This window comes from Panthera uncia, chromosome X (genome assembly GCF_023721935.1).
Source record: "Panthera uncia isolate 11264 chromosome X, Puncia_PCG_1.0, whole genome shotgun sequence".
Taxonomy (NCBI): domain Eukaryota; kingdom Metazoa; phylum Chordata; class Mammalia; order Carnivora; family Felidae; genus Panthera; species Panthera uncia.
Window position 1 is genome coordinate 5615468 of NC_064817.1, and position 13522 is coordinate 5628989.

The window sequence follows — 13522 nt, forward strand, 5'->3', positions numbered from 1 at the left end:
AATTAATTATTGAAGGTAACCATACTAATATATGCATTTTTCATAGTGGAAATAATTATTCTCAAGACAACTGTCTTTTCCCTTGTAAATTAGGACATCTCTCCCCTAATTAGTTGAAATTGCCTGTAGGAGATTATCACCACTGAGCTATGGAATTTCCTTCAGCAGGTAACTCCAGTTTTCAGAATGAGGACTTTAAAATAGAAAGCAGAGTGTTGGCTGGGTTTGTTTCTGCTGAGTGGGGTGTAGAATAAAAAGTATAACTGTCTATGATTATGTAGGGATATGTACCCTGCACTCATGTGTTAAGTGGAACTGTTCACTAGAGAAGACTGGACAAAATACTGGTACAAATGTCTTTTTCTCATCATACTACCACATTCTACCAAGCCAAAACAGCTCAGGGTAAGATCGCAGGGTTTCTTTCCTGTGTGCCAAGCTGTAGACCATGCTGAGATCACAACCAAGAAAGAATTAGCTACGTGTTCACTCCCAGAATGGGCCACTTAGCAGGCTGCTCAGGTAACGTTCAATCTAGATATCTACCAGGTCTTCTTTCTGCTCTTGAAGGCATAGCAGCACTTCTCCTTGAAAACCCCAGTTAGAGCAAAAGGATGAGTAAGACAGCTTCAGTCCATTTGTAGAAACCAAATAACCCTTTGCCTGCATGTTCTCAGCCCCAATCATCACCTCTGGTGGGCTCTGAAGCCCACTGAGTTGTTAGTCAATTCAGAGTTCATGGATTCAAGAGAAGGAGAAGGAGAGGAGGAAAAAGAAGGGAAGGAGCGAAGCCAAGCCAATTCATTGGCATCACACAACATCTGAGGGCAGAAACCGCAGGGTCCCATGAAGGCAGATGGTAAGGCAGAAATATATTAGGATGAGTGTACATTCATATATGTGTGTGCATGCAATGCTAAACTTGGACTATACCCAGCCAAACTATCAATCCATAACATGATAATAATTTAAAAACTTCCCAGAGAATTAATAAGTAGTGAATAAATGGTTGCCACTGTGGTCTGATTTTTTTTCAAGCAACTGTTTCGGAATGCAACTATTCACTCATTCCCCAACTATGTACTAGGTGATTACAAATAGTCCCCGACTTACAATGGATTGACATAACATTTTTTTCTACTGCATGATGGTGCAAAAGAGATCTACATTCCATAGAAGCCATACTTGGAATTTTGAATTTGGATCCCTCTCCAGGCCAGCAATATGCAATACGATCCTCTCTCATGATGCTGGGTGGTGGCAGCGAGTTCCAGCTTGTCAGCCATGAGATCATGAGGGTAAATAACCAACACACGGACCACCATTCTGTATCCATAGAGCCATTCAATAAATTACATGAAATGGTCAACACTTTATTATAAAATAGGTTTGTATTAGATGATTTTGCCCAACTGCAGGCCAATGTAAATCTTGTGAGCATGTTTAAGGTAGGTTAGGCTAAGCTATACTGTTCAGTAGATTAGGCATATTAAACGCATTTTCAGGGCACCTGGGTTGCTCAGTCAGTTAAGTATCCAACTCCTGATTTTGGCTCAGGTAATGATTTTGCAGTTCATGGGATCAAGCCCCACATCAGGTCCTGCGCTGATAGCTCAGAACCTGCTTAGGATTCTCTCTCTCTCTCTCTCTCTCTCTCTCTCTCTCTCTGTGTGTGTGTGCGTGTGCGTGTGTGTGTGTGTGTATCCCACCCCTGCTCTATCTCACTCTCTCTCTCTCAAGATGAATAAATTTTTTTTAAATGCATTTTTGAAGCACCTGGGTGGCTCAGTTGGTTAAGTGTCCAACTTTGGCTCAGGTCATGGTCTCTTGTTCCATGAGTTCAAGCCCTGTATCGAGCTCTGTGCTGACAGCTCAGAGCCTCGACCCTGCTTCAGATTCTGTGTCTCCCTCTCTCTTTCTCTCTCCCTCTCTCTCTCTCTCTCTCTCTCTCTCTCTCTCTGCCCCTCCCCCGCTCACACTCGCTCGCTCGCTCTCTCTCTTTCTCAAAAATAAATAAACATTAAAAATTTTTTAATGTATTTTCAACTTAGGATATTTTCAACTTACAATGGGTGTATCAGGATATAACCCCATTGCAAGTTGAGGAAGATCTGTATACAGTGATAGAGAAAGTGGGCATCAGCCCTGCCTCATGGAACATACATTTCAGTAGAATTACGTAGTTTCTGCTTAAAGTTATTTATGGAAACAGAGATCAAGTGTATGAATATTTATTTCAAACCAATTGGCTGTAACTTGTGTTCAAGTTGCTTGGCAGAATTTTCTCTCAAGTTGGTTTCAATGTAAAGACCCAAGGACTGCTGGAGTCAGTTCCAGTTTTAAAAATCTTTTATAGAATATCTATTTTTTTTAACAAGATGTAATCTCTTGCAAAGCAACGAGCAGAATGCTAGAACACCTGCAGGCTGTCTTCCTACATCAATCCTGCTGCAGGATAATGGAAGAAGAGGAAGCTTTCAGATCCAAGGCTTACCTGGCTGGAGCTCTATCAGGTTAAATGAATGTGAATAAAACACAATGTCCAACAAACAAAACCAGAAGAAAAATAGCATGTGCTATATGATTCTGTTTATGTGGTTCAAAACAGGTAACACTAACCAATGGTAACAAAAATCAGAAAAATAGTTACCTTGATTTCAGGAATATGACTGGGAAAAGGGCATGAAGGAATGTTCCAGGGTACTGGAAATATTCCATAATGTCATCTTGGGGGTGTTTACACAGGTTTAGACACAGAAAAGGCCATAAGGCTATATATACACTTACAACCTGTGTACTTTATCGTGTACATGTTGTATCATAGTGGAAAACATAAAGAATACTGAATGAAGGCAGACTCTATGCACTGATAGTTCCAGAATACACTGTTCAGCGAAAAAGTGAAATATAAAGTAATATCTGTAGTATGTTATCTCTCATTGCGGAGAGAAGGGGATGTAAGAAGATATTCACGTATTTATTCTTGGATGCAAAAGAAACGCAGGTCAGATAAACAGTAATTTAATGTGACTGGCTACCTACCAGGGGTGGGTGGGCATGGAAAAAGGATGGGTGAATGGAAATGGGGTAGAACAGTTGGGGGGAGCAACATTTCTCTGTATATATCTTTTTGTATAGTTTTGACTTTTAGAACTAGGTTAGTGTTTCACTTACTCAAAAAAATTAATAAATAGCTAAAATCAACCAAGACAGTGGTGGCGATGTTGGGGCAGGGACCCAAACTGGAATTCAAGCAGTATCAAATGAGCTTTCACTCTATGACAAATAATAATGTAGACACACAGAAAAAAGGAAAGAAGTTACCTAAGTAAAGTTGGAAAACAGCATTGTGACTAAATGCTCTAAGGCTAAAAGATAAAAAAGAAAGGTTCACATATACTGTATTCTACTCAGTACATTTTCTGTTAAAGAGGTATGTGCTAGTAATTTTGAATATTTGAGCAAATTAGTAAACATGTTGTGAATAATGACAAACAAGTTTTCCACTGTTGGAGAAAGAAGTTACAAATCAGGAAGAAGAAAATGAACACTGTGATATTAGACTTGAATCAGACATGTCAGTATAAACCCAGGGTCCTTAGCATATAAATAGATGGCTGCTGACATGGATGAATGTATGTCTATGTGTGCATATTCATATATGTACTAGGAAATACCTCTGTTCTTTCAGAGGGCTAAGAAGCAATGGTAGCAATGAGTACACCTAGCAGGCAGAACTTGGTTTCTAAATCCATTCTCCAGTAAAAGAAACCAGGGCTCCTTGGAGAGATAGCTTATTGTGAAACTGAAGTAGTGAATAAGATATTCTAGGAACATCAGGTAGTACCAAAAATTAAGGAGTGATGGACGCAAGGACTTCTGCAGAGGATGGTGGAGAAGGAGGACCCTAAGCGCACTTCATCCCATGGATACAACTAGACTAGAAGTGTAAATAACCCAGCAAACAACCAAAAGACTGGCAGAACAGACTGACCACAGCTATATGTAGAGAAGAGGCCACATCAAAGAAGGTAGGAAGGGATGAGACATGGTCAGGAGCTACACAGACCCAAGGGATGAGGGACTATGTGAGGAAGGGAGGAATGGCTTGGGACAGAGAGAGGAGAGAAATACTCTCACACCAGGGATCCTGCATGAGGAAAACAAATCCCTATAACATATGGCTTTGAAAACCAGAGGGGCATAATTTCATAGGTTCTTACAATCAGCTGGACCTACCACCTGTAACTTTAAAAATCAGTAGTCTCAGCTCTGGGAGAGCTGGGAGGGTAAGAAGAAACTGAATGCCCACCCTTAAGGAGACAGCACACCAAACAGCCCCTTGGAGTTACAGCATAGAAGCAGCAGTCTGAAAAACACCTGGGGTATACAAAAGGGAGGTTTGTTTACTAATCTTAGAGATAAGCTGAAGGGGCAAGGATCTTTGGGAGACTTCCCCTGGAACAAAAGAACTGGAGGATGCCATTTCCATCCCCCGCCCCTGAGCCTAGACACAAACACCTGTAAGAACCAGCAGACCACCAACACTCGGTGTGTAACTTGCTAACACTACCTGCCCTGGTCCCATGTTCTTGGGCACACCTACTCTGTCCAATATGCCCTTGGCCAGAGCCCATCCAAAGCGGTACCATAAGCCTGTCAGTGTGTAAGCAGCCTCTACAGGGACTAGCACCACTCCAAAATGACTCATGCCCCTGTAAAAGGGGAAGATAATGACACACACCAGTCTAACTGTTGCCCAAGAAGCAGGCTGGGGCAGACATCTGATCTGATTGCAGTCCCCATTCAACAACAAAAGCAAATCAGGGAACAACACAGGGAAAGCACCCTGCAGTTCAGTGCGACTACATGGTCTAACTCAACTCAAGCCCAAGGCGGCCCCACACTGGCCTACGAACAACACAGGGACCAAATGCTACGCACAACAGGCAAGAGAGCCACTGAAGATGACTGCATTAAAGGCAAACGCAGCTCAGCCACAACAGTAGGGTACATGCAATGCACACAGAAGACACCCTTCAAGTGTCAGGTCCTGGTGAACAGGGCACATCACACTGCAGGACACTACAGAACCTCTTCTTCAAAAGGCCACTAATGTTAAGAACAGGAAATGTAGCTGACATTCCTAACACACACACACACACACACACACAACAATAAACACAGAGAGTTAGATAAAATGAGGAGACAGAGGGATATGACCCATATGAAAGAAGACAACAAAATCACACAAGGAGGGCTAAACAAAAGGGAAATAAGAGAATAGAGAATTTAAATTATAATTCTAATAGAGAATTTAAGGTAATGGTCATAAAGATACTCACTGGACTTCAGAACAGTAGAAGACATCAGTGAGACCTTCAACAAAGATAGAAAACACAAAAAAGAACCAGAAATGAAGTACTCAACTGAAACTTAAAATACACTAGATGGAATAGAGAGTAAACTAAAGGAAGCACAAGAACAGATCAGCAATCTGGAGGACAGAGTAATGGACAGAAATCAAGCAGAACATGAGAAGGAAAATAATAATAATAATAATAATAATAATAATAATAAATGGAAATAGACTTAGGGAACTCAATGACACCATCAAGTATAATGACTTTCGCATTATAAGAATCCCAGAAGAGGAAGAGAAGGAAAAAGGGGTAGAAAATTTATTTGAAGAAATAATAGCTGAAAACAACCCAAAACTGGGGAAGAAAACAGAAATTCAGATCCAGGAGGCACAGAGATCTCCCAACAAAATCAACCCAAGGAGTTACACAGCAAGATATACAGTATCCAATGGTAAAAAGTAGTGATAAAGAGAGAATTTTAAAAACAGCAAAAGAAAACAGTTTCATACAAGGGAAACCCCATAAGGCTATCAGCTGATATTTCAGCAGAAATTTTGCAGGGCAGAAGGGAATAGAATGATATATTCAAAGTGCCGAAAGGAAAAAGACCTTCAGCCAAGAATACTCCATCCAACAAAGCTATCATTCAAAATAGAAGCAGAGATAAGGCACTTCCCAAACAACAGATAAAGGAATTCATGACCACTAAAGCAGCCCTACAAGAAATATTAAAGGGGACTCTCTGAGTAGAAAGGAAAGACCATAGCAGGAGTTAAAAAAAAAAAAATAGGGAGCACAAAGGCAGTAAAATTGACTGTATCTATAAAAATCAGTCAAGGGATTAACAAATTAAAAGGATGCAAAGTATGACACCATATACCTAAAACATGCAGGGACGGAGGAGTAAAAAATGGGTTCAAACATAAGCGACCATCAATTTAATATAGACTGTGATATGCATGTGTTATATACAAACATAATGGTAACCACAAATCAAAACCAGAAATAAATATGAAAAAAAGAGCAAGGAATCCAAGTATATCACTAAAGAAATACAGCAAACTGTGAGAGAATGGAGCAAGAAAAGGAAGACAAAAGAACTACAAAAGCAACCATAAAACAAGTAACAAAATGGCAATAAGTATATACCTATCAAAAATTACTTTTTTTATTTTTTTAATGTTTATTTTTGAGAGAGAGAGAGACAGATTGCAAGCAGGGGAGGGGAAGAGAAAGAGGGAGACACAGAATCTGAAGCAGGCTGCAGGTTCTGAGCTGTGAGCACAGAGCCCAATGCGGGGCTCAAACATGAACCATGAGATGATGACCTGGGTCAAAGTCGGCTGCTTAACTGACTGAGCCACCCAGGTGCCCCTAAAAATTACTTTGTAATTTTTTAATGTAAATGGACTAACTGCCTAATCAAGACACAGGGTAATGAAATGGATTTTTTTTAAAAAGCAATACGCATCTATATGGTGCTACAAGAGACTCATTTCAGACCTAGAAATACATGCAGATTGAAGGTGAAGGGATAGAAAAGCATTTATTATGCAAATTAATGTGAAAAGAGAGCTGGGGTAGCAATGCTTTTATCAGACAAAATAGAGTTTAAAACAAAGACTCTAACAGGAGACAAAAAGAACACTATCTAATCCAACAAGAAGATATAACAACTGTAAATATATGCAACCAACATGGGGGCACCCAAATAATAAAGTAACTAATAACAAACATAAAGGAAGTAATCAATGTTAATATAATAATAGTATGAGGCTTTAACAGCCTACTTACATCAATGGACAGATTATCCAAACAGAAAATCAACAAGGAAACAGGGGCTTTGAATAACACATTGTACCAGATAGATCTAACAGATTTATTCAGAACATTCCATCCTAAAACAGCAGAATACACATTATTTTCAAGTGCACATGGAACATTCTCCAGAATAAGTCATACATTCGGCCACAAAACAAGTCTCAACAAATTAAAAAAGATTGAAGTCATAACTATGCATCTTTTCTGACCATAACACTATGAAACTAAAAATCAACCACAAGAAAAAATCTGGAAAGGGCACAAATACGTGGAGATTAAAACAACATGCTACTAAACAATGACTGTGTCAACCAAGAAATCAAAGAAGAAATTTAAAAATACATAGAGACAAATGGAAATGAAAACACAATCATCCAAAATCTTTGGGATGCAGCCAAAGCCGTTCTAAGAAGGAAGTTTATAGCAATACAGGCCGAACTCAAGAAGCAAGAAAAATTGCAAATAAGCAACATAACCTTACACTTAAAGAAGCCAGAAAAAGAAGAAGAAACAAATCCAAATCCAGTAGAAAGGAGAAAATAATAAAAATTACAGCAAAAATACAGAAAATATAAACTAAAAAAAAAAAAAAACAAAAAAAAAAACAGTAGAACAGATCAATGAAACCACGAGCTGATTCTTTGAAAAAAAATCAACAAAACTGATAAACCTCTAGCCAGACTCATCAAAAAAGAAAAAGAGAAAGAGAGAGAGGACTCAAGTAAACAATATCAGAAATGAAAGAGGAGAAATAACAACCAACACCACAAAATACAAAGAATTATAAGAGAGTATTATGAAAAATTATATGCCAAGAAATTGAAACACCTAGAAGAGAATGGATAAATTCCTAGAAACACACAGCCTCCCAAAACTGAATCAGGAAGAAATAGAAAATCTGAACAGACCAGTTACCAGCATTGGAATCAAATCACTAATCAAAACACTCAAAACAAACAAAACTCAGGGACCAAATGGCTTCACAGGTGAATTTTACCAAACATTTAAAGAATAGTTAATACATATTCTTCTCAAAGTATTCCAAAAAATGGAAGAGAAAGATTCCAAATTCATTCTATGAGGCCAGCATTGTCCTGATACTGAAACGAGATAAAGACACCACAAAAAAAGAGAACTGAGGCCAATATCTCTGATGAACATAGATGCAAAAGTTCTTAACCAAATATTAGCAAACTGAATCCAACAACACAAAAATAAAAAATCATTCACCACAATCAAGTGAGATTATTCCTGGCATGAAAGGGTGGTTCAATAATTGCAAATCAATCAACATGATACATCACATCAATAAGGGAAAAGATAAAAACCATATGATTATTTCAATAGATGCAGAAAAAGCATATGACAAAGTACAACATACATTCATAATAAAAACCCAGAGCAAAGTAGGTTTAGAGGAAACATACCTCAATGAAGCCCATAGATGGAAAACCCACATCTAACATCATATTCAATGGTGGAAAACTGAGAGTTTTTGCCCCTAAAATTACAAATAAGACAAAGATGTCCACTCTCACCCCTTTTATTCAACATACTACTGGAAGTCCCAGCTACAGTAATCAGACAACAAAAAAGAAATAAAAGGAATCTTTGGGGCTCCTAGGTGGCTTAGTCAGTTGAGCATCCAACTTCGGCTCAGGTCATGAATTCCCAGTTTGTGAGTTCAAGCCCCATGTTTGGCTCTGTGCTGACAGCTCAGAGCCTGGAACCTGCTTCAGATTCTATGTCTCCCTCTCTTTCTGCTCCTCCCCCACTTGCACTCTGTTTCCCTGTCTCTCTCAAAAATAAGTAAAGAATAAAAAAAAAATTTTAAGGCATTCAAATTGGTAAGGAAGAAGTAAAAACCCTATTTGCTTCTAATTGCAGATGACATTATACTGATGCAGATGACATCAGTCATTGGGTTTATATAGAAAAAAAAAGACTCCACCAAAAAACTACTAGAATTGATAAATGAATTCAGTACAATTGCAGGATACAAAAATCAACATACAGAAATCCATTGCACTTCTGTACACTATAACAAAGTAGCACAAAGAGAAATAAGAAAACAATCCCATTTACAATTGCACCAAAAATAATAAAATACCTAGGAATAAACTTAACCAAGGAAGTAAGAGATTTGTATTCTAAAACTATAAAACACTGATGAAAGAAATTAAAGACAACACAAAGGAATGGAAAGATATTCCATGCTCATGGATTGGGAAAACAAGCATTGTTAAAATGTCTATACTACCTAAAGCGCTCTACAGATTCAATGCAATCCCTATCAAAATATCAACAGCATTTTTCACAGAACTAGAACAAATAATTCTAAGATTGGTATGGAACCACAGAAGATCCCAAATAGCCAAATAAATCTTGAAAAAGAAGAATAAAACTGGAGGTATCACAATCCTAGATGTCAAGATATACTAAAAAGCTATAGTATCAAAACAGTAAGGTACTAGTACAAAAACAGACACATAAATCAATGGAACAGAACAGTAAATCCAGAAATAAACCCACAATTAATCTTCAGTAAAGGAGGCGAGAACATGCAGAGGTAAAAAGACAGTCTTCAACAAATGGTTTTGGGAAACCTGGACAGCTACATGCAAAAAGAATGAAACTGGACCACTTTCTCACATCATACACAAATATAAACTCAAAATAAATTAAAGACCTAAATGTGAGACCTGAAACCATAAAAATCCTGGGAGAGCACAGGAAGTTAATTTCTCTGACACTGGCCCTAATAACAGTTTTCTGGATATAGCTCCTGAGGCAAGGGAAAGAAAGGCAAAAATAAACTATTGGGGCTACATAAAATAAACAGCTCCCATGAAGCAAAGGAAACAACAAAACTAAAAGGCAACCTAGTGAATGGGAGAAGATATTTCCAAATGACATATCTGATAAAGGGTTAGAATCCAAAATATATAAAGAACTGACACAACTCAACACCACAAAAAAGCCACAAATAATCCAATTAAAATGGGCAGAAGACATAAACAGACATTGTTCCAAGTACACATATAGATGGCCAACAGACACATGAAAAGATGCTCAACATCACTTATCATCAGGGAAATGCAAATCAAAACCACAATGAAATATCACCTTACACCTGTGAGAATAACTAAAATCAAAAACAGAAGAAACCAGTGTTGGTAAGGATATGGAGAAAGGGGAACCCCCGTGCACTGTTGGTGGGTATGAAAACTGGTACAGCCACTGTGGAAAAAAGTATGGAAGTGCCTCAAAAAAATAAAAATAGAGTTATCATATGATCCAGTAATTGCATTACTGAGTAAATATATGGATGTGATAGATGATAGATAGATAGATAGATAGATAGATAGAGTAGATGATGATGATGGATGGATGGATGGATGGATAGATGAATGGATGAGCACTGCATGTATGTATACATATTATCATTGGAAGAGTCAGATAAAATTCTTGGGAAGAGTCGTACCCAAATAATAAAAGGCTGACCCACCACCCCAATCAAATTTATTATATTAGGAACATTCACGCATTCATTCATGAAGTTACATAGCATATATTCATTTAAACACTCAAGTGTGCACCAGGTCTAAAAGCAAGAAGCAAAACCAATTCCCTGTTCCATCAAAATTACATTCTAATGGAGAAGACAGAGAACTAAATAAAAATATATATTATGACAAGTTGAGATGAGTGCTGGAAGAGAAAGAAAGCACAGGAAGGGGAGAGAGACTGCAGAGAGAGGCTACCTGAGCTATAATGGCCAGGAAAGTCCTGTGGGGAAAATAAAGAGCTGTGTGAACATCTGGTGGAAAGAGTTCCAAGTCAAGGACACTGCAAGTGCAAAGGCTTGAGGAGTGGAATAAGCATGGCGAGCCTGAGGAACCAAGAGAAAGGCATGGTGCTTGCTCACGTTGAGAGAAGAGAACAGTATATGCCAGACAGTCGGCGTCTCCATAACTCCGGGTGTGGTAGGCCAAGGGATGTGCTATACATCACCAGTGGATGTACACACACATATCATCACGGAAGGACTCAGACACAATTCCTGGGTAGGCTGACTCAGGAAGCTGCACAAACCCCAGGAGGAAGCCAGCCTCCTGTTTTATCTCTGGAGCGCACAGGTTCCTAAAGCCCACTCGAGGCAGCCCATAAACATGAGTGCACAGGGCTCTAAACTTTGGCCGAGGGAAAAGCTCTTGGTTGAGTGAGACTCTCTCCAGTCGCAACAGACGTTGTTTTTCCTCGCTCTGTTTTTCTTGCCCTTTACGTTTGACTTTCTTACATTACTTTCAAACAATGCATCTCTGTGTAAAAGGTTCAGGGCCAGATAGCATGAAAAAAGGAAGCTTCCTCTATCTATAGGCCCAGATCTTTGAAGGCACTAATGCTCACAGATCTCCGTCCTTACCTGCAAGTGGCAAAGGGATGGGAGGGTGGAGCGAAACCTACCTCCCAAAGCATCCAAAACGTATTTAAAGCTATTTTGGAGCCAAGGACATTTTCCTGAACCTGTTCCAAGCTACAGTGAAGACACTGGCGCGTGACATTTTTGCAAAATATGCAGGTTCGGAAATTGACAGACGTTATGCTGACGTCAAACATGAAGAACCGTTTTTGAATCTTTGTGGCAGAAAGCTGCTATCTACAAGCCAAAAATAATAGCGTAAAGAATCATAATAAAGCAAAGCTGGCACGAAACTTTTCTTGAAGAGAGCCAATTTTTAGTTTGATAGCAGTGACTCTTGGAACCCAAAAGTAAAATAAATTCCCACCCACACAATCGGCATTGTTCCTCTCCTCATCATGCTAATTTTATCTCACACCTCAACTACATACAGTCATTTTTTTTTCCTATTACGAGTGCAAGGTGTTCATTCTAAAACTAAGTTGCCTACAGTTGGTTCCATAAACAGTTTCTTCCTAATGAGTGCTATTTTTCAGGACTGTTGCCTTACCTGAAGTCATAGTAAAGAATTAGAAATATTCTCTCCCAAAATTCTCGAGCTGTGCGTGTGTATGTTTGTACACACAGTCTTCGTGACATGAGAGTTAAATGCCCACTACCTCTGTTCAAATACATAATCAAGTATTTCCACAAAGAAAAAATAATAATCAAATCTGTTTTCTGCATGCTGATCAAGAGCTACAAATTCCTTTTTTACCCCTAATCAAGGGCCATGCACACTAAAAAACTCATCAAATCCAAACGCCACTCAATCAGCTAGTATTTTTAAAAACTGGGCTGTACATATAAACACACTTGATAATTCACTGAAGAACACAATACAAAACGTTCAGGCATACAAGTATTTTTGGAATGTTTTGGTTCCATTGGGTGACCAGTCACCTGAAAGAACCAAAGCAAGAGGTAGAAAATAAGGGAGAGAAAAGAGGGGAGGAAAGAGAGAGACAGTAGAGAGCAGAGGTAGATAAACCCAAGCTCGCATGGGAAGCCCCTGCAGTGCATGTTACAACAGAGATTACTGGGCCCACTGCCACGGTTTCTGATTCCGGAGGTTGGGGGTGAAAGCGGAGACTGAAGCTCTAACAAGCTCCCAGAGGAGGTTGATGCTGACCCGCTGACCAAACTGAGCTGTGAGGAGAAAGACTAGAGGGATGAAAACAGGAGGAAGGGAAAGATGGAGGGGGAATTCAGGAGGGCAATGTAAGGTGAGGCAGGGGACACTGTGGGAATCAGTCACCACCTTGGCCCACTGAGAGGGCCAGGGCAGAGTATAATAATCAACTCTAACAGACCTTGTGAGTTGGTGATCCAGCCCTTCCACATCCTGGGCTCCGTAATTAACTCCATCCTGGCCAGTGAGGAAGCCATAGGACAAGTGAGGCTTCTAGAAAAGCTGCCCACTGGGCCCTCTGTCCCTTTCTCCTTCTTCCTGCCCAGAGACCTGAGCCAGGAGATGTAGTCGTCATTCTAAGGCCATGTAACCATGAAGACAAAGGTGTCCTTCTGTGCCAGGTAGAGCAAAAGAATGGAAAATGCCTTTGCCCCGATGGCATCATGGAGCCGTGGTTCCACCATGCCCATCATGATGTCCTACCCCCCGTCTTCATGACGAGCAAGGCAAAACCATCCCTCTCTGTGTATACCCTGACTGTTGGGTTTTCCATTGCCTTCAGCTAGATGATCCCAATTAATATAAAACGAGCTAGCTACTTATTTGGTGCCTGCCATTGTGACTACTATACATGGATTATCTCAAATAATAATGATTTAGTATGCACAAAACTTCTGACTGCTCTGTGAGGATGCATTTAGAAATATGTTACGTTCTGACTTGATTCCAGCCACAGAAGCACAG